The 22,402-nt window shown below is 46.5% G+C and overlaps 1 long non-coding RNA gene across 1 annotated transcript; it reads right to left on the bottom strand.

Annotated features, from left to right (window-relative positions):
• Positions 1 to 3,169: 3,169 nt before the first annotated feature.
• Positions 3,170 to 7,468, bottom strand: LOC111091143. Its single transcript, XR_005373786.1, has 3 exons — positions 7,248 to 7,468; positions 4,108 to 4,170; positions 3,170 to 3,455 (listed from the first exon to the last, which is right to left on the bottom strand). It is a non-coding gene; the product is annotated as an uncharacterized LOC111091143 (long non-coding RNA).
• Between the last annotated feature and the right edge of the window lie 14,934 nt (positions 7,469 to 22,402).

Below are 22,402 nucleotides of genomic sequence, written 5' to 3'. Positions count from 1 at the left end.
TATTAGCATAAAAATTAGACAAAATGCTTTGGAAGGACACAATAAATGCAAGTCACTAAAAACAATCACTATTAAATCAAATATGGGCAAAAGGATTGTACAAAGCTGGGTTAGGGCAATTTCACAAATCTAGGATAATTTTGCATTAAAAGAGCACTCCAAGGACACTGGATCACTCCAAGGACACTGGAACTGGAAATTTAAAGATCATTTTATTTTTTTTATAATAAATTTATTTTTTATTGGTGTTCAATTTGCCAACATTCAGAATAACACCCAGTGCTCATCCCATCAAGTGCCCCCCTCAGTGTCCGTCATCCATTCAGCCCCACCCCCTAAAGATCACTTTAAAGATCACTCCAAGGACACTGGAACTGGAAATTGTAGATAATGTTCTATCTATGTGGTTTATATGTGAAAGATGACCCACATCAAAGACAGACCTTAGCCCTACATCAAAATATTGAAACATAAAGATATGTCTGTGTTTTGAAAGTTAAAAAATTTAAGGAATACACACATGCATGTGGATTTTGAAATATGTTTTATGGATCTCTACTTGAAACAAGTTTTTAAAAATGGACCAATTATTAATCCCCATAGCATCAGATTTGATGGTTTATCCTAGAACAGAAAACCCATCCTCAAATTGCTTTATGTTTTTTTAAAAGATTTTATTTATTTATTCAGAGAGAGAGAGAGAGAAAGAGAGAGAGGAGGCAGAGACACAGGCAGAGGGAGAAGCAGGCTCCATGCAGGGAGCCCCACGTGGGACTCGACCCCGGGTCTCCAGGATCACGCCCTGGGCTAAAGACAGCGCCAAACCGCTGCGCCAGCGGGGCTGCCCCTCAAATTGCTTTAAAAGAAGAAGTCTTCCTTCATATCATTCTGTCATTTCTACCTTCCCATCATTTCCCCTTCTAGCTTAGAGTTGTCTGCACCTGAGGAAGCAAAGTGAGGAGGGAAGGGATCCCTTGCAGAGCCATGGGCACTGGCGTTCCCTAAGCTCCAAGGAACTAGAACAGAGGTAGCAGGTTGTGGAGGTGGCTGGAGTGGACAGAAGATTAGTTACATTGAGCAAATAGTTAATGGCTTGAACAAATAAGTAAATATATTAAGGATATGGGAGCCGGTTTCTCACTGAGTTAGAAACATGGGAACACTGAAGGATGGAAAGAACCCTGAGGGGTTGAAATGAAATTGGAAGTATCAGATGAACTCCCAAGCTTTTAAATACATTTACTAGCTGGATGTAGAAAGAGTTACAGGTATGGGAATATAGATGTATGCATATATTTACCAAGAGAACTAAGAAGCAATGACACCCTGGTAACAGTGAGCACACCCAGCATACAACCTTCAGAACACAATCTATAGACTACAATAGGAATCCATTACACCATGTTGACACAAGTCAATAAATGCATACATGAATAAATTGGGGTGGGGAGTGATCTTCCTTTAGAGAAAATGGAATTAATGGAAGTAGAAGGGCCGATAGAAATAATCACCACCTGACAACCATCACAGGATGTGGAGCAACAGGAATTCATTCATTGCTGGTGGGAATACAAAAATGTCACAGCTACTTTGGAAGACAGTTTGGTGGTTTCTTACAAAACTAAACATACTCTCACCATATGATCCAGCAATCACACTCTTTGGTTTTACTCAAGTGAGTTGAAAAGTTCACACAACAATCTGCACATGGATGTTTATCACAGCTTTATCCATAATTGCCAAATTTTGGAAGTAAGCAACGTCCTTCAGGATGTGATTGGATAAATAAGCTGTGGTACATCCAGACAAAGGACTATCATTCAAAGTTAAAAAGAAATGAGCTATTAAAAAAACATGGTGGAAATTTAAATGCATATTTCTAAGTGAAAGAAGCCAAGCTGAAAAGGCTACATAAAATATGATTTCAAGGATAGAACATTCTGGAAAAGCAAAACAAGGGAGACAGTACAAAGATCAGTGGATAACAGGAGCTAAGAGGGAGAGAGGGATGCATGGGGAGGGATGAATAGGTAGAGCACAGAGGATTTTGAGGGCACTTAAAATACTCTGTGTGATCATATACTGGTGGAGACATGTCATGATGTATAAACATTTGCCCAAACCCAAAGAATGTGCAACACCAAGAGGGAGCCTATTCTAAACTACGGACTTTGGGTGAGAATGGTGTGTCAGTGTAGGCTCACTGATTGTAACACATGTACCATGCAGGTACCCAGATGTTGATATTGGGGGACACTGTGCATTTGGGGGCTGGGGTATATACAGGATATCTATACTTTCCACTCAATTTTGCTGTGAACCTAGAACTCTTCTAAAAAACAAAATCTAATAAATATGTATAAAATATATAAAACACCAAAAAAGTTTAAGATCTTTCAAATAGTCAAATGGCCTCATAAATAGCAGCAAGTCCTAGTCCTAGCAAACTTTTAAGGAAGATACAATCCTGTGTCCTATAAACTGTTCCACAACTTAATAAGCATCAAAAAACTTCTTCCCTCTTTTATGATTCCAACATGCATATATCTGAAATTAAATATTAGCATAGGGAATTCATTACTGAATTAAAAAGGAAAAATGCATCACACCGATAGGATTTTTCCCAGAAATGCAAGGATTGTGCAAGATTGATATAAATGAAACCCTAAAGCTAGATTGAAGAACATGAACGACCTGAATAAATGGAGAGACTTCAATGTCGTAGGATCAAAGACCTAATTGGGTAAAGATATCGCTTTCTCACAGATCAATCTATACGTTTATAAATGTAATTTTAGTCAAAACACCAACAGGGTTTTTAGTGAGATTTGACAAGATTACTCTTTTAAAGTTCTTCTGAATTACAAATGCATGGGGATGGGTAGCCTGACTGACTCAGAAAGAGGAGCATGCAACTCTTGATATCATGTCATGAGTTTGAGCCCTGTGTTGGGCGTTGAGATTACTTAAATACATAAAAGAAAACAAAGAAGCAAAAAGAAATGCATGAGGATAACAAAGTCAATTTTGAAAAAGAATAATTAGGAGGTATGTGAACCACCATTTATCAAAACACATTGAAGATAAGTAACTAAAATATTGAGGTGTTGGTGCGAAACAGTCATCTCATTCAATAAAACAGAATGAAGCACAAAAATAAACCCGATTATTAAAATATTCATTCATCCAACAAGTGTTTATTGAATACTTATTATGTATCAGCACTGCTCGTGAGGCAGGTGGTACAAGAATAAACAAAACAGATCATATCTTTGCCTTCTTGTTGGGGAACACGAACTATGAGTGAATGGCAAGTACTTTTAAAAGGTGGTAGATGGAAATGGATGCAGCTGGAATCAGGATGGTCTCAGTGGAGGTGGCAAAAAGTGGTCAGATCCTGGATGTATTTTGGAGGTAGAGCCAGCAGGATATGCTCATTGGTGTTGATGTACAGTCTGTGAGAGAGAGCAATCAAGAATGAGACCAAGTTCTGGGGGTCAGACACTAGAAGAGCAGAGTACCCATCCACTGAGATGGGGGATATTTGGGAGGAAAGGGAGGGAACTCATGAGTTTGCTCATGGAGATGCTCAATGATCATCCAAGAGAGTATGTCCAATAGGTAGTTGAGCATATGGACATAGGATTAGGTGAAGGTCTTGGGCTACAGCTAGTTATGTGGATGTCAGTCAACATATAAATAGTATTGAAATCCAGAGGATGGGGATCATGGAGAGGGTATAGACAGAGATGAAGACAGAGCCCTCGGCCCACGCATTGCAAGCAGATGGGAAGATGAGGGGTAATGAGTGAAGGACACTGAAAAGGAGAAGCCAGTGTAGCAGGAGGAAAACCAAGAGAGTGAGGTGTCCTGGGAAGGAAGGGAAGTAGGTCAAAGAGGGAGAAGTTCATGACCACAGGTTAGCCTAGTGTTTGTGGTCTACATACAACCACACCTGGAAGTAGCCCACAGCAACTGCCAGATAGTGGGAGAGAGTAGAACACTATCTACTCTGAAGGATTACCTTTATACATCACATGCCATTTTTTTTTAATTGAACAAAAAAAGACCTCTGGAGCAAATACGGTTAAAATTGTATTTACTTACTATTGATCTTGGTATTGGATTCATGAGTAGTCTGTTACATTTTTTTCCTTCTTAAAAATATCTCTAAAATGTTGCATAATAAAAAAGAAGAAAAGTCATTTATAAGTAAATATGTAGAATATATCTGCATAAAATATTTTTAGAATGATGTCCAAAACACTAGTAATTGGTTGTTACTAGTAGGCCAGCATGCTTTATTATGACTTTCTTTTTTTTTTCTTTTTTTTTTTTTTTTTTTGTATTATGACTTTCAAGGGCCCTAGGCACTTCTACCTTCTTTGAAAAATAATAAAAAATATGTTTTATGATTGCCTTGATATAAAGATAAATATGATCTAGGCTGAGCTCATTATTATTGTGTTTTTTTCTGATTGTAAAAGAAATTACAATTAAAATATTTCCAGATTTTCAGGCCTCCTAAAAACACTGTGGTCACATGTGCCATACCTGTGTGCTCAGGAAGACGTGGACCCTGGATGCTGCGTGGAGAACTGGGGGTGGGAGGGGGAATTCCTTTTGCCTCTATACCTTTGGTTTTATTTGAATTGTTTAAATCAGTTATGTTTTATCCCTTTTTTAAAAGGAGGTAAAACCCACACATAAATAAGTAAAAGATGATTAACGTGATAGAAGTTCAGGCAAGGGTAGGAGACAATTCACACCTGACTCCATACAAATGGCCAGTGGCCATGAAAAGATGCTCAACCATACCATAATCGAGGAAAGGCAAATCATACCCATAAAAGTTGTTAACTGGCAAAAAGGAAAAATACTTTTCCAGTATTTTTGGAAAATGCTTTCAAGTGTTGACATGAGTGGGAACATGGGCCCTGTCACAAGGTGATGGGAGAGATTATCGGCTTAGTCTTTGAGAAGAGCAGTTTATTAGTGTTTATCCACACATGCAATGCAAAGACTCTTTGGCCAAGCATATTTATTCCAAGATAGGTAGCATTTTTTTCTCCTATGTGAAAAAAGATGCATGCACAAGTATATGCATTGCAGTATTGTTTAACTGAAAAATTAGAAACAGTCTACATGTTCCTTAATGAGGGAATTAATAAACCATGGTGTATACATCCTGCAAAAATGTTGATTAGTCATTAAAATAATACGATCAATATGTAGCAACACTATATCCTATGAAAGAAGCCAGTTGCAGAGCAGTAAGTATGAGCCTTGAGGATGTGTGTATGTGTGGAGGGGAATTGATAGAAGCCATCTGGAAGGATCCACACTTAACTCTGCACAATACTTATCTCTGGAAGGGGGATTGATAGAGGTGAGAAAGTAGGGGGTGATGAAAAAGGATTTTTACTCTCTATTTTACATACATTCATAGGGCTTAATTTTCTTACAAAGTACATGCTTATGGGATAGTTAATATATTTTTTAAAATCAAGAAGTGGTTGCTGGGTGAGGCTGGGGATAGTTCTTGCTGATTAGGCCAGGGGGCTGAGGGTCTGGGAGAAGCCAGATCTGTGAGGTCTGGGGGCAGCTTCAGTTTGGGATTACAGAGCTTCAGGGTTTCAGAGTTGGAAAGGTCTGGGATCCTTCACCTGTACAGAAATGCAGCTAAAATACACGGGCTGCAGCCTCTTGAAGCCAGATGTGTGCCAGGCAGTTGCACAGACAAGAGAGGTGTTTTCAGTCCGCTTTCACGACGAAGGCCCTAAGGTTCAGAGAGTTAACCCCGGGGGAAGCAGCAGAGTCCACTTGGAACCAAGGGTTGCAAATCCTCCCAGGACGGCGGCCTTGCCAAGCTCCAGGTCTCCAAGGCTGGAACCTGGCAGCACCAGGATACCCCAAAATCGTGTGGAAATGGTGGCAACCAGGCACAGGCCAGGGGCGATTCACAGCACTCATATCTAATGCTCAAGGAGAGGTGTGGATTTCCTGGGATTACGTTTGTCCTCAAGGCCTAATGATGATTTGAGTAGCGTCAGTGTTGGGGTGCATGTGAGGGGTGAGTGAGTGAGTGAGGGGACGGGACCCTGGAATGCAAACCTGAACAGGACAAAGGACAAAAGAGGGGAAAGTCAAACAGAGCCCCGAGCTAGGCTGGTCCTGGGAGTCCACCGCCCGCAGTCCCTGGGAAGCAGGCAATGTCCCATCCGGATCCCCCAAGGGCGCAGCTTGGGTCTGGGGCTCCTTTTTCATCATGGCTCTCACATTCCCGTCAGTCATCCCTGCATGGCCCCTGCAGGAGCTGGCGTCCTCACTGGGGCTGCTGGTCAGGACACCCAGGCCTGAATCCACTCCATTTACCAGTGGGACCTCGGTTTCATCTCCTGTGATGTGGAGTTAATAGTAGCTACCCCGTAGGCTGGAGTGGGGTTGAAAAAGTTTAAAAGTCTTAGAGTTTAGCACCTTGGTGCCTGATAATCATGTGCCTTGATTTTCCCTAAAAAACGGGATTGGGGAAGACCATCCCAGCAGTGTGACCTGAAGCTCCAGGCTCACCAGTTCATCTGCAGAATGAGGCCCCCCCCCGCCCCGCCCTGTCCAGTGGTGGAGAATGGGGAACTGGGACAGTGGTCCTCAAACAGCCTGCGCTCTGGGGATGGGGAACAGACCCGGCTCCTGGTCTAGAAGCCCGTGGGCACCAGGCAGGCCACCTTCCTGGTGACTTCCTTTTCCCTGCATTGGGAGAAGCCTATTCAAGAATGAGTTGGAAGAGACGACCTTTGAAGGTGAGAGATTCTGGTGCATCTTCCTCATCAGCGCAGCTTGGCCTGGCGAGCAAGGGCCTCAGGACCCCTCCTCAGAGGCTTCTAATCTTGCCTGGGTGGACAAGGGGCAAGGTCACCTGGGGCTGGGGGTTCCTGAGTTTCACAGTCAGGGCACCAGGAAGGTGACATCACAGATCCATGTGTCTTTCCTGCCAGGACTGCAGCCTCTGGTGAGCTCGGCCCTTGGTTTCCTGGCCTCTGTTCAACTCTGACCTTGAGCTGCCTTAATTAATGGTGAAGTCAAAACCCTGAAGCAGAGTGGCAAAGTTTAAGATCTCTCTCTCTCTCTCTCTCTCTCTCTCTCTCTCTCTCTTTCTTACAGAGAAATTGGGCAAGGGCAGGGGGATGAATGCAGGTCTTAACACAAGCTAAGGACAAACACTTGTAACCAACTAGAATGGCACTCACCAGCCCCAAGCTGCCAAACCGAGGATGGTGGCCTGAAACATTTCAGCATCTGGATTAATCATTGGGTGTTTCCCCCAGGTCTGCCCTTCCTCTGGTCACAGGGCGCACATCCCCCGGGCAGGTGGGCTTCCTGGCGAGACAGGTGCATGTGCCCTCACCATCACCTCAGAGTTCACCTGAATGTTCCTGCTCCCTGTCCAGGAGGCTCTCTGCTCCCCGCCCTGCCCTTTCTTTCCTCAGCTGGGAATGACAAGCTCGCCTTGGAAACCATGTCCTTATTGTGCTGTCAAGCTGGGGTCCGGCCACTTGGTGCCCATTTCCCTCCCCGGCCACTAGCATCTAATGCATCATCATGGGAAGGGGCAGCGGGCCCTGTGCTGGGCTCCCGTGCTGCTCTCAGGAGATCTTCATACCTTCTGGGGTTGGGGTGGGGTGGGGGGCTCCACAACACCTACTTCACAGGGGAGGAGACCGGGGCTGACAGAGTGTAGTGGATTGGATAGTGGCCCCAAAAAGATAGGTCCAAGTACTTAGTACTTGGAATGTGACCTTGTTTGCCAATAGGCCTTTGCAGATGTATTAAAGTAAGGATCTTGAGATGGTCTTGAATTGGGTTGCGGGGGGACCTTATATCAGGAGAAAGGAGAGGGAGGATTGGGACATCGAGAGGAGAGACAGGGAAGGATGTCTCTGTGTGGCCATGTGACGACAGAGGCAGATGCTGGCGTCGCTCAGCCCAGAGCCAACGGTTGCCGGGAGCCACCAGGAGCCAGAGAAGAGGCATGGATTCTCCCTCAGAGCCTCCAGGGGGAACCAACCCTCCCAACACCTCGCTTTTGGACTCTGGCCTCCAGAACCACGAGAGAATAAACTCCTGTTCTTTTAGGCCACCTGGCTTGCAGACCTTTGTACAGCAGCCTTGGGACACTAACCAAGAGGCTTAGCAACACGGGTTGCCCAGCTCGACAGGGGCGGGGTGTGAATGGGAGTCTGTCTAGGCCGCGTGTTGCTACAGTAGAGGGTGGGCTGGTACTAGTGGGCTGGCCTTCATTTCAGGGGGGTTCCAGGAGAATGGTTTGGGTATATACCATGGGTGCACGTGTGTGTAGGAAGAGGTGCCCTCGGAGGCCTGGCCTTTTCTGCCCAGGACCGTGACAGGCCTAGAAGGGAAGGGTCACTGCTGGGTTGGCCTGCTTTCCTTTGGTGGCCACTTCCCCTAACGCTCCGCCTGCCCTTGCCTCAGAGAACACTGGGCCTGGTCAGCAGACCATAAACCTCCCTCCTTGGCCTCCACGTGGCCTGTAGTCCGCAAGAGGAGGCCCCTGGCAGGGGTTAGTAGTAGGCCTTCTCTGGGCCCGTGGGGGCCTCTGGAGAGTCCTGGTAGGGTCCCCAGGGGGAACTCTGTCTCTCCCAAGGAGACAGTTTTCACCAGTCTCACCAAATACCTCTTCTGGGCCACATGAGGTGATCAAAGTCAGGGGCTGGATACAAAAACCAGCTTAGAGGCCAGGAGGGCAGGTTGGCCCCCAAAATCGTCCTCTCCTCAGTGGCAGAGAGGCCAAAGGCTCTCCCAAGCCTCTGAGGAAACCCTTCCTCCCCTTTTCTCCTTGTGACCACCTGAACATGTACGAGCTTCCTGAAGGCAGGACCAAGGAGAGCTTTCTCAATCCTATGCCTTGCCAGCCTCCATTGCAGTGGGCCAGGGGGATTAACACTCACCCATCCTCCCACACAGGGCTGGGGAGACACCCCTCCACCTCTGCTCTGCCCACACTCAGCCCTTGGCCTGCCAGGGTAACAGAATTGGGGGACTTCGCACAGTCACTTTGCAGGGCCAGGCTAAAGCCTACACCTCAATCCTGAGCTCAAGTCGAAGCCCTTCCTAACCTCCATCACGCACATCCTTGTCACATGAATGTTATGTCTCCCTGTCATCACCCCCACTGGGTTGGGGACTGGTGGAGCACCAGGGCTGCACTTACAGAGCCCTGTCCCTCATGGCAAGCAGGATACCAGGGAGGCAGTGGGTGTTCAGCAAACACCCATCCAATGAACCCGAGGCTCTGGGGGGTGGGGGCTGGGACCAGCCTCGGACCACCTCAATCTCCCAACCTGTGAAATGAAACAGTCACTTCTTGACTCCCTGCACTAATGGAGGCCGCAGGGGCATGGACAACGCGTCACCTTTAGACTTACCTCCAAATGTGCAGAGCAACGAGTTTATGACAACAGATTTGTCTTCATAATTATTCTGATAATGACCTTGCGTTGCAAAATCCAGGCTAGAGGAGACTAGGTATAGAACAGATACAGGATGGAAGATACACAGGAGGAGGAGCACCTTTACCAAGAAACTCCACGTGTGTTTAAGAAGAGATTGAATATGAAGGAACATTTTAGTTGCCCCAACAGGCTAGAGGGTGACGGATTGATCATTTTGGGTTCCTTCTCTTACTTCTCTGTATTTTCCAAGGTTTCTAAAATGAGCATTGTATTACTGGTGCATTCAGAAAAGGGTCGATATTGAAATGTTTAAAGTGCAATTTTGCTAAACCAAGCAGCTGGGGCAGGAGATGCCGGGAGCATGGGGCAGGGAGGGCCGGGGAGACTGGGGGTCCTGGCAGCTGCTCGCTGGAGCCTGGGCCAGGCAGGAAGGGGATGGGGAGAAGGATAGGTGTGTCTCTGCCCGCGGAGAGGAGAGCCAGCCGGACAGGTAGCACGGCGCCTCTAGGTCTCTCCATTTCCTCTCCCGCTGGTGGGTGCCAGTCCCAGGAAGCCCAGCCCATGTGAGCCCAGCCACCCTGCATGCCCTCGGCCTGGCCCTGCCCGGCTACCTTGGCTGTGTCTCAAAGGCCAGGTGCCAGGGGAGGTGAGCCAGGTGTCAGCCGCACAGCCTGCGTCTGGGGGAGGGTGGCACAGAGGCACGTACGTCGTCCAGCTTCTCTGGGCTGGGATCTGGTTTCACCACCCGACCCTGCCACGGAGGGCTCCAGGGCAGGAGACTGTGGCAGGCCGTGCCAACCAGGCCTGGCCAGTGCGACACCACACCCTTGCCCAGGCTTCGAGGGCAGACGCAGCCACTGCCTCATTGCTGAAGACCCACCATGCTCAATCTCCATCCCACTGGAGAAGTAGGGATTTCTGTGCCCAATTTACAGACAAGGGAGGAGAGGCCGTGAGCACTACCTCCTTGGTGAAAATCCTCCAGTGCTTCCTCGTTGTCCTCAGGCTGGGTCTGAGCCCCTTCCCTCGGGTCCTGCCACTACCCACATCCCATGTTCCCACCACACTCAAGTTTTCATAGCCTCTCCACTCACTGCGCTCCCCACCTTGTTTCCAGCCCTGTGTTTAGAGTTTCCCTTCCCTGTGTTGACCCTCCCCCCATTCCCGCTTCGTCACATCTCTGGGCAATGCTACCTCCTCCAGGAAGCCTCCTCTGATAGGCTCCAGCCATTGGGGCAACTTCCATTAAACCAGTGTTGCTCTGGGCGCAGCCCCAAATGTGCTGTGCTGTAGGCATACTTTCATGTCACGACCTCCTCCTGCCCCTGACCGTGGACTCCCTGAGGACAGGCTAGGAGTCAGGGCCACCACAGAGAATGCTTCCTCCAGGGACTTAAACAGGGGTGACAGCGTAGTGAACCTGCACAACTGTGTACAGTGTTCCTGGCCTGGGTCCTTCTCATCTGGGCCCAGCACAGAGATCTATGTGAGTGAACGAATGAATGAACAAATGAGTGAATGAGTGAATGAGTGAGTGGGTAAGTAAAAGAGTTGCCCAGGGTATCCCAGTGGCACAGCCACTTTGATCCTTGGCTTGAGAGACTCCAGATCTCATGCGTGGCGTGCTTCCTGGAGGAGTGGAGACTTCAGGGCATGACCAGAAGCCCAGCCAAGGCAAGTCCAGGGGACTGAGCCCTGCCCATGGTGGGCATCTGACTGCGGCGGGCTGCTGGGCCTCCCGTGGATGAGCACCCAGGTCAGAGGGCTGTGCTGCTGGACAAGGAGCCAGACAGGCTGGCTAAGGCTGATGCCCATATGGCAGTGAGTCCCAGGCCAGGCCAGGCTCAGGGAAGCCAGACTCACAAAGCCCAGACCTGGCTCCTGAGGGCACATGGAAGCTGATTATCTGGACCCAACGTATCCTTAGGCACCTGGGGAACCCTCAGTCAGGAGGTGGCTTGGACCTCAGAGCAGGGCTCCCAAGGAGGAGACAACACTGTGCTAGGTGCTGGGGTAAGAAGGGCGAGCATTTCCCTGTCCTCAAGCTGCTCAGAGCCTAGAGGGGCTGGGCGGACTGTTACTTCCCCTTCTCCAAGGGCAGGTGGCTCTAGATTTCCAGCACTGATTCTCCCACGGAGGAGGTAGAGACAACAGAGGAGCAGACCAGCAAGTTGGGGTGCAAGGATCCAGAGCAGCAACCAGCAACTACTTTCCAGAAACTGTGTTCACTCTGAGGTTGTTCTTAGATGCAGGGCTGTAATAAACAGATAAAGATGACCTTTGGAGCCACACAGAGCCAGGATCAAAATTTTACTCTACCACTTTATGGCTGTGTAGCATCTGTGGTTCCTTGGCTCCTGAGAGTCCCCCAGTCGGTAAAATAAGGGTGATGATAAGGCCTGCCGGTGCATGCTGCAACACGCCTGAGCTCAAATTATGCTGAATGATGAAAACAGGCTGAAAAGAGCACCTACTACGTGAATCCATTCATATGCAAGTGTAGAAAATGCAAACCAATCTGTAGGGAGAGAAAGCCAATCGGTAGGGTGGTGTTGAGATGGCAGGGATTATGGAAAGATCACAAAGAAACTTTGGGAGGTGGAGGACATGTTGAGTGTGAGTGATTGGCTCCATGAGTGTATCCATACGTTAAAACTTAAGTTGCATGCTTTAAAGCTGTGCAATCCAGTGTATGTCAGTTATACCCAATAAAGCTGTTTAAAAAAAAAAAAAAAGGAAGAACTCCCCCTCTCAACCTCAAAAAATTTTTAAAATCTCAGAATCTCATTACTTGGGAGCATGCCACAAGGTTTAGTGGCTCTTGTCGAGTAACTTGTTCCAGTCTAGATCTAGCATGTTCCACGGTGGTTAGTTCCCAACCCATCTTTGCATCATCAATGCAATTATTTCCTGATTCATTGGTTGAACACATATCTACCAGGTTCCAACAAGGCTCTAAGTCAATGGACCAGGACTGGCCTCCAAATGGAGAACACTGTATGGTCTGGTCTGGGAGACTAAATGGATGGTCCCTAACTTGGCCTGGGAGCCCAGAAAACAAGGCGATACTCAGTTTCCCCAGTATGGACACCACCCTCCCACCCCACCCCTGCATCAGCACTTTGCTCATCCAGAGGCCCTCGGTGGCCAGCAGGAGGAAGGGCACATTTCAGAGCTCACTGCTTGTGCAACCTGGGTGTTCAAATGTTGATGAACTTGGTGCACCACGGGCTTTTCAACCCTTTGTGTACATAGGAGCAAGCATCTTTGTCAGATTTATTTTTATTTTTTTGTAAGATTTTATTTATTTATTCATGAGAGACACACACAGAGAGAGAGCGAGAGAGAGAGAGGCAGAGACACAAGGCAAAGGGAGAAGCAGACTCCACGCAGGGAGCCCGATGTGGGACTCTATCCCGGGTCTCCAGGATCAGGCCCTAGACTGAAGGCGGCGCTAAACCGCTGAGCCACCTGGGGTGCCCAGATTTAGATTACTGTTTATCTTTTTAGTTCTGATCACTTTTAGTCAACTATCCCTATTTTGAGCTGTAATTGTAAAAAATTCAAAACAAAATGTCCACAAACATGGATTTGATTTAAAGAGTTAGACTGAATTTCAAACAAGCATGTAGGATATTTCCATGTGTATGATGCATGTGTGTATGTGCATGCTCGTGGGCAACAAGGTGTGAACAATAATTTCTCTGGGCAGCTTCAACTTGACTGTCCTTCATGCTGCTCTTGCTAGTTGTTATTTTCTGTTCTCAGAAATTATCATGAACCACTCCAGTATTGAAAGGAAAATAATGAAAGGAACCATGAAAGAAGACAGAGATGCCGGGGTGGCTCTGTTGGTTAAGTGCCTGACTCCTGATTTCATCTCAGGTCATGATGTCAGGGTCATGAGATTGAGTCCCACCTGGGGCTCCATGCTGGATGCAGATCCTGCTTAAGATCGCTCTCTCTCCACCTCTGCCCTCCTCCACCCCTCAAAAAAAGAAAGAAAGAAAGGAAGGAAGGAAGGAAGGAAGGAAGGAAGGAAGGAAGGAAGGAAGGAAAGAAGGAAGGAAGGAAGAGAGAGAGAGAGAAAGAAAGAAAAAGAAAGAAGAAAGAAAGAAAGAAAGAAAGAAAGAAAGAAAGAAAGAAAGAAAGAAAGAACCACCACATATGTCCAACCATTGTCCTTTTTTTCCTGACCTGAGGGTGCCCCAAGGATCGAAATGGCCCCTGAGCTCCAGGCTGGCCTCCTCTTTTCTGTTCTTTACCTTGAGTGACCCTCCCAAAATGCTAGTGTCTGATCATGTCTTTCTTCTGCTATAAATCAACTCTGCCCACAGAAAAAAAGTCTAGTCCCCCTGGTGTGACAAATAGGCCTTTCATAGACCATCTCTTCCCATTCCATTTTTTTTTTTTTTTTTTTATCTCTTCCCATTCCTAAGCTCCAGATCTCACCATCCCTGCCCAGGCTCTGCAAGGAACATTCCAGACTCTTTCTGCCAATAGACCTTTTGTACAGGTCTTCCTTTGCTGAAGCCACTCTCCTGCCCTTGCATTTGTCCTTCTTCTATCCTCAGCAACCAGGTCCTGATCCCACAGGTCTTAGCCAAGCCCTCCCTTTTGTCACGAGAACACATGCAGCTCTGGGTGCTCCCACAGCACTGCAGCCCATCCATCCAGGTGTGTGTAACCCTGACCTCTCACGCATGCTTCCTGGTCTGGGCTGTGAGGGTCCCACGCATCCTTCCACAAGCTACCGCTCCTTGCACCTCACACAAGGCCTGCCCTAGAGAAGATGCTCATCAAAGTATTGTTGGTAGATTAGTAACAAATTCCTAGAATGCATTAGCCTGTATCATCTCCAAGTCCTTGTACCTTGATAGATGCTTTCTCAACTCTCAGCCCCTGGGGACATTGCTTTCTTCTGACCTTTAAATAAACTATTGAAAAACTGGGTATTACCTATAGAAATTTTCGAAAATAAATCTTAGAACTTTGGCACATCAAAAGAACTACCAAGAAAGCAAAAAGACAACCAAACAATAGGGGAAAATATTTGCAAATCATATTTTTGTTAGGTTCTACTATCCGCATATATAAAGAACTCTTAAAATTCAATAGTAAAAAGACAATGGAAATAAGAATGGGCAAAAAAATTTGAATGGACATTCCTCCAAAGAAGATATGACCAATAAGTACATAAAAATATGTTCAACATCATTAATCATTAAGAAATGCAATTCAAAATGATAATGAGATACCACTTCACATCCCCTAGGATGACTTTAATAAAAAAAGGTGGACAATAGCAAGTGTTGTCCATGATACAGAGAAATGAAAAATTTTGTACATTATTGGTGGGGAATGTAAAATGTTGAGGCACTGCAGAAAAAATTTGGCAGCTCCTCCAAAGTTAAACATACAATTACCATATGACCCAAAAATCCCATGTGTGTGTGTACACAGCAGATATGATAGGTATTCAAATCAGAATGTACATAAATGCTTATAGTGGCATTGTTTATAAGAGCCAAAAGGTGGAAACAACACAAATGTTCATCAACTGATGAACATATAAACAAAATGTGATGTATCCAAGGGAATGTCATAAAAAACAGAAGGAAGTACCAATACATGCTACAACATAGATGAGCCTTGAAAACAGCAGACATGAGACACAGAGGCCACATACCATGTAAGCACATTTTTTAAAAAAGATTTATTTATTTGAGCGAGAAAGAGAATGTGAGCAGGGGCAGAGACAGAGGGAGAGAGAGAGAGAGAGAGAGAGAAAGAGAGAGAATCCCCAAATAGATTCCTTGCTGAGCACCAAGCCCAACACACAGCTCAATCCCACAACCCTGAGATTATGACCTGAGCTGAAACTAGGAGTCAGACATTTAACCCACTGAGCCATCCAGGTGTCCCCATGTAATCATATTTATATGACATGTCCAGAATACTCAAATCTGTAGAGACAGAAAACACATTAGTGGTTGCCAAGAGCGGGCGGGGTGGGGGATGGAATGGGGGGTGATTGCTAGTGGGTATAGGGTGTCTTTCTGGAGTGATAAAAATGTTCTGGCATTAGATGGCAATGAAGGCCATATAAATGTACTAAGAGCCACTGCATAGTACATTTTAAAGCATTTTAAATGGTGAATTTTATGTTATGTCACTTTTACTTCAATATAAGGGTATAATGGGGGGAAAATCAATAAATACAAAAATAAAAATCCAGAGAATATAATCAAGTCTAGAAAGCCGGGGGTTCAGAGAGGAGAGCAGGATTAGTAGAATGGATACATAAATTAATGGAACCCAAAAGGGAGCCAGAACAAGCCCACTCTCATATAGGAATGAGATACTTGAAGTAAAGGGCTTTCACACCGTGAGGGAACAGCTGGATCAGTAAATGGTGCCACGGCAAATAGCTACCCATATTTTTAAAAATCACTGCATTCCAACCTCCCACCATTCACAAAATTAAACTCATACCTGCAAATGAGTTCAGAAAAAAGAAAACTTTGAAGCCAATAGAAGAAATACATGTTCATGATCTTATAGCAAGGAAGCCTTTGTCAAGAGGCACACCAAGCAAAAGCCACAAAGAAAAAGACAGCCACACTTCATTGCATCAAAATTGAAATTGAGCTTGGGTGGCTCAATTGTTTAAGCACCCTACTCTTGATTTCAGCTCAGGTCATGAGTTCATGGGTCCTGGGATCCAGCTCCACCTTGGGCTCTACACTCAGTGCAGAGTCTGCTCTTCCCTCTCCCTCTGCTCCTCCCCTCCCCCCATCCCCGCATGCTCTCTCTCAAAGTAAATAAATAAATAAAATGTTTTTTTAAAAATTGAGATTTCTGGGTGAAGGGGATCAAAAGGTACACATTTCCAGTTACAAAATAAGTCAAGGGGATGTAATGTACAGCATGGTGGCTCTCATCAATAATACCACATTGCATATTTAAAAGTAGCCAGAAGAGTAGATTTTGAAAGTTCTCATCATAAGAAAAAAATATATAACTATGTACAATGATGGATGTTAACTAGATTTATTGTGGTGATCATTTTGCAATATTTACAAACATTGAATCATTACCTTTCCTCCTGAAGCTAATATAATGTTACACTAATTATACCTTTAAAAAAAACTTGAAATTTCTGTATGTCAAAGAAATCACCTGGACACCTGGGTGGCTCAGTGGTTGAGCATCTGCCTTCAGCTCAGATCATGGTCCCGGGGTCCTGGGATCGAGTTCTGCACTGGGCTCCCTGCAGGGAACCTGCTTCTCCCTCTGTCTGTGTCTCTATCTCTCTGTGTCTGTCATGAATAAGTAAATAAAATATTTTTTTAAAAAAGAAATCGCCATAACCAAAGTTTAATAAATTGTAAAATAATTTAAAATACTAGGGGGAGAGGATACCTGGGTGGCTCAATTGGTTAAGTATCTGACTCTTGATTTCGACTCAGGTCTTGATCTCTGGGTCCTGGGAAGAAGCCCCATGTCAGGTTCTGCGCTCAGCATGGAGTCAGCTTGGGATTCTCTCTCCTCCTGTCCTCCTCCCCATTGCTGCGCCCTCTCTAAATAAATAAGTAAATAATATATTTTTTAAGAAGACTAGGGGGATTTAGTTTATATTTAGTTTATATTATACAGAATTAATATCCAGAATACATGAAGAATTCCTATCAATCCACAACAAGAACAGAAGACCACCAACCCAATAAAAAATGGACAAAGAATATGAACCACGATGAGCAAAACAGGAAAACATTTGACAAGAGACTTATCCTTGCTAAAAGCCAGGGAGGAGAAAATGAACACCACAACGCATAACTATTTCTCTTGCATGAAATGGGCAGAAATCAGAAAGTGTGAGGACGGCCAGTAGGAAGAAGATGTGGAAATGGGCATTCGCATGCCCTGCGTGTGGGACGCGTCAGCAGGTATATCCGCACCAGGAGGCAATTTGGCAAGATGAGTTTCAGATTTTAAATCTCACTTACCAAGACTTAACTATTCCACTTCTTGATACATACCTAGAAGAAACACTTTTTCACACATGCAGAGAGGCATATACACCCTTGCTTAGGACAGCGCTATAACAGCAAAAGCAGGGGACGTAATCTAAATGTCACAAGTAGGGGACTGGCCTAATAAACTGTGATGAGACTATACAATGAAATAGCATGCTGCATTTAAGACACTGAGGTAGCTCCTCTCACTGGACAAAGGCAGGGCTGCGAGACATACCATTAGATAAAAGCAAGTCACAGAGTGACACCTCGTGATTATATCACTTGTGAAAACATGCAGTTAACCACGACAACGATGCCCTTTCTCAGACACGTGTATGTGTCAATACAGCGCTTGCCCCCGGGAAGGAGAGTGGGATTAGGACAGTAACCTATGAGGATCTAAGAGTTGATTTGCCCTCCTTACCATTTCTTTCTTTTTTTTTTCCCAAGTAGAATGTATTTATGCACTATTTGTATAAATTAAAAATATGAACTAGAAAAGCAAACGAAAACCAGGAAAATTTAAATGAGAGGAGGAAGACAGTGGGGATAAGAGAGTGAGGATAAGAAATAGAAACATAAAAACCCAGGTTACAGCGATCTATAAAATTATCACAGTTGAAGTTGAAATTTTGTTCTGAGCTTCCTGGTGGCCCAGGAGAAAATGCGGATGTGACCTGACATATCCCTGATTGTCAGAAAGGAGAAAACTGCCGTGTGTGGTTAGGAATTTTCTCATATGCTAGGCTTTAGCTTTCTCACTTAACTAATCCTGAGTACCATTAGTTTAGCCTTCTGTCACTGAGGGGGGCACTTGACAGGATGAGCACTGGGTGTTGTTCTGTATGTTGGTAAATTGAACACCAATAAAAAATAAATTTATTATTAAAAAAAAAGTTTAGCCTTCTGTCACCCACTGTCCCTATGGGGGGCTCACCAGTGTGCCACACATCTTTGTCAGGGATTATGACAACTCTAGTGAGTGAGGGATACTTCTAGAGGGTACCATAAACCCTGCGGGCTGAAGCAGAACTCCAAAATTCTGGGACCTGCTATTGGCTACATCATTCAGATCCCAACCCCAGAGGCATAATCTGACCCCATGGTCCAACCCAAACCCCAAGGTCATAGTTTGCCTCTCCTTCCAGCCCTTCCATCTCCTCAATGATAATTTAAAGAAATCGCACATAAACTGTTTAAACAGGGCTTAGGGTCATGTTTGCATCCCCATATCAGCAGTACAAAGCTCAGAGAGGTGAAGCACCTTCCCTCACGTTGCACAGTCAGCTGGCACCAGAGTGAAGACTATGAACCTAGTGTCTTGACTCTTTCTACTGCCCATCCCAACCTGATATTCCAGATTCGACTATAAACTAAGCATATGATTTGTCAGCAAAGTCCTAAGACATCCTATGTTCAAGTGTGTCTTTCACTTCACATTCTTCACGTGGCAGGCAAAGCACCTATTCCCGATAGAGATTTTCAGATTGAGAGTGGAATTGACTTTCAGAAATGACCAAAAGTATCCCAGATCTAATCTGGTAAATGGCATGGGCAATCGCTCATCACTTGCTATTTATTTTGACCCTGCTCTCATCCCAAATGGATTTGAGGTGCTTTTTAAAATATCAAGTGAGTAAATGGCGAAAGGAGCAAATGAAAGTTTAAGCTGAAACAGAGCACAGCCAGTCATAAAATGCACACAACATAATGCCAGGCAGAAGTGGCTACAAATGTCATCCTGAGCTTCCTAGTGGCCAAAGCAAAAAGGGAAAATGGCCAGTTTCAAGGTGCTCAGATCCCACAAAATATCAATAAGCTGACTGTTCAGAAGCACAGGCTTTCCTGACTTTGAGATCTGAAGACAATTTCTATTATGGTTCCCAATACAGTGGGTCTCATGGGCTGACAAGTTCCCTGCAACAGTGAGGTTTCTGAGGCTCCTTTTAGAATAGCATCCTCAAAGCATTCAGCTGGCTCGGCACCAAAATGTAATTCAGTAAACTCACCCATCGAGGGCGGGGGTCAGTCTGGGCAATACTGGTTTGTCACGAGTAAGGTGTGGGGATAAAGGAACTAGCTCACTGGCAGATGCAGACATTTGTTCCCAAAGAAGACCCAAGCAAGTTCTGGCACTGAGTGTGACAGATACCACTGGAGGCAGTATTGTCTTACCCATGGAGGAGGGGCAGTGTGCGCTTGGATGAGACGGTTCTAAAAAATAAGGTCTCAGTTTATGACACTGTGTCTTGTGTCTGAGCAAGGGCCTCTCATGGTTGCTTGCCCGTGAGGAACTGTAGGCTGTGTTCACCAGGCAACCTGGAGCGGTGAAAACCCCAGGTCTGAAAGTCCAGCAGACCCGGGCACGAACCCTAGCCCTGCAACTCTGTGGCTTGGCTACATTACATCGCCACTTTGAACCCCAGTCTCCTCCTCTGCAAAATACAGACTGGTAACAAAAGTTCTTGCTCTGCAGGTTGGCTGGAAGGCCAAGAGATAGAACAGTGGCACGCTGGCTCCTTGTGGGCACCAAGCGGGGTTATATCTTCCCGTCACGGAAGAACAGGAGCTTGCAGTGTGAATCTGGAGGGACCCTGGCTCGTGTCCCTGGCATGGATACAGGACAGTCTCCGTGAACCAGATCCTAAACTCAGTCCCCAGGATTCTTCAGGGCCTCCCAGGGCCCCACCAGGAACCAGCTCCTTCAGACCTGCAGGTTTCTGAGTGGTCAGGGGCCTGCCTGCTTAGACCAACAGGCCTGGGAAGGAATTTTAATTAAAGAGCATTAACATTTTTCTCCCACTTCTTGAGGATTTGCTTTGAGAGTTGGGAGGAATATTATCTCTAATAAGAAAACAGGGCCCCCGAATGAACGGAGCCCCCTTGCTTGGAGGGATCCCTGTTACACGCTAAGCTTGCACACACATACTCAGCCAGTCCCTGCACCCCACTTCCAAGCAGAAGACATTAGAGCCGTTGGCTCAGGCTCCCCAAGAGCTGTCTGTCCCCTTGATGCCTCTGTGAGCTAGAGTTGGAGAATCCTGGTGCCTGGGTCTGCCTGCAAGGCTATGGCTATGTAGCCACATATTTGTTCAACTTGATATTGTTTATATCCTGTTTATAGCTGACCTGCTGGTTAATCCTCAGGGTACTTAGTAGAGGCCTGTACTACACTTGCCCCAACTTTCCAGATGAGGAATCACAGGCGTGCCCACAGCCCAAGACTCAAGCCTAGGCAGGTGACTGGAGGCCCTTGTGCTGCCCTGGCCTCTCACACTGCTGTTGGGTCTTAGGGGTCTCACTTCCCTGGGCATGAATATGCCACAGACATCCAGCAGATGAGCTGGACTCAAGCCCCACGCTGCCCCATCCCAGAACTCAGGCCCTCTGTCCCTCCCACCTGCTGGTACGGAGAGCTGCACTACCCAGTGTGTACCCACTACCTTATGTGGCCATTTACATTTAAATTAAGTTAAATCAAATTAAAATTTCAGTCCTTCAGCTATACCAGCGACATTGCCAGAGCCCTGGAGCTACTCTGGCTGCCCATTGGACAGTGGAGATGCAAAACATTTCCATCGTTGTAGAAAGTTCTATTGGATAGCACTGGGTATCAGAGGTTGGTGGGCTCGGTGACCAAGCCACTGGGAACCAAGGGAAGGGAACACACCTCCAGATGCCTCCACAGGTCAGGATATTGAACACTAGGCACATCTAAGCCTCTCCAGGCTGCTCCCTTCCTGCCCTGAGTCAGGCTCACCCCCTAAGCCCATGCTTGCCCTCCTGCCCCCAGAGAGGTCAGAGGTAAGCAGCCGGTTTCAGTGATATAAGGTCAGCAGTTTCCAATCCAGCAGGTCTGAGCTGGGCCTCCTGTTTACAGAGCTCAGCAGCCCCTGTGGCCCCATGGTCAGCCGGGCCGCAACCCTCTATAAGCAGCCAGACACCCCCCAGCCCACTACCTCAACTCCATCTACCCATGTGTGACCCTCCTCCCTCTTCCCCGCCAGAGTCAGGTGGCTGATAACAAGGACAGACGCCCTCCCGGCCCACCCAGATAGCATCAGCATTTGCCTGTGTGACAGCCTGACAGGGGCCTCTGCTTCTGTGAAGGCTCCACCTCCCACGTGCATACAAGTGCACGCACATGCACATGTGTGTCTATGTGTGTCTGTGCTTATGCGTGTGCATCTGTGTGTGCTGGCATGTGCGTTCACACATGCGTGCAGGTGTGTGTTCCTATGTGTGTGTGTGTGCATGCATGTCTGTGCCTGTATTGTCCTGGGCTAAGGCTGTGGGGCTGGTCCCTTCCCCATCCTCCCCAACATACACTGATGGCAGGGTGAGCATTTGTATTCCCAGTCCAGCCCGCGAGCAAAGGCCTAGTTCTGGGACTTTAAAGACTTCGTGGAAGTACCTCCAGGATGTGAAAGAGGATAATCCTGAACTCAGATCCAACTTGGCCACTTACTCAGGCTTGGTATTCTGTCCTGTAAAAGGAGGGCAGAAAAGCCACCTACTGCACAGCCCCATGATTAGGTATAAAGCTCTCAGCACGGTGCCCGGCACGCTGCACATGCTCAATAATTCTTAGCTATGTTGCCTCCTAAGATAATAAACACAGCAGAAGACCTTCCATCATTAAACTCCTCCTGTGAATTGGAGCTCTGCTGAGACCTTTACACACCTTACCTCCTTGGACGGCCGTGGCATCAAAAGAGATGACAGACACATCGTTATTCCCATCAGGCCAGCGAGGAGCAGGGCTCCAGAGAGGCTCACTGCGTGGCCCACAGCCATGAGGCTGTCTGACTGCCCACCCTCAGCACGGCCTCTCCCGCCCCCCTGGAAGCATCGGAGGCCAAGTGGGAAGAAACACGACAGGTGACTGCCAAGGTCACAGATGGGAGGACA

The sequence above is a fragment of the Canis lupus genome, chromosome 19, assembly GCF_011100685.1.
Source record: "Canis lupus familiaris isolate Mischka breed German Shepherd chromosome 19, alternate assembly UU_Cfam_GSD_1.0, whole genome shotgun sequence".
Classification (NCBI taxonomy): Eukaryota; Metazoa; Chordata; class Mammalia; order Carnivora; family Canidae; genus Canis; species Canis lupus.
The sequence above is the reverse complement of the archived record's forward strand: the minus strand, read 5'-3'. Positions and strand labels throughout refer to the sequence as shown.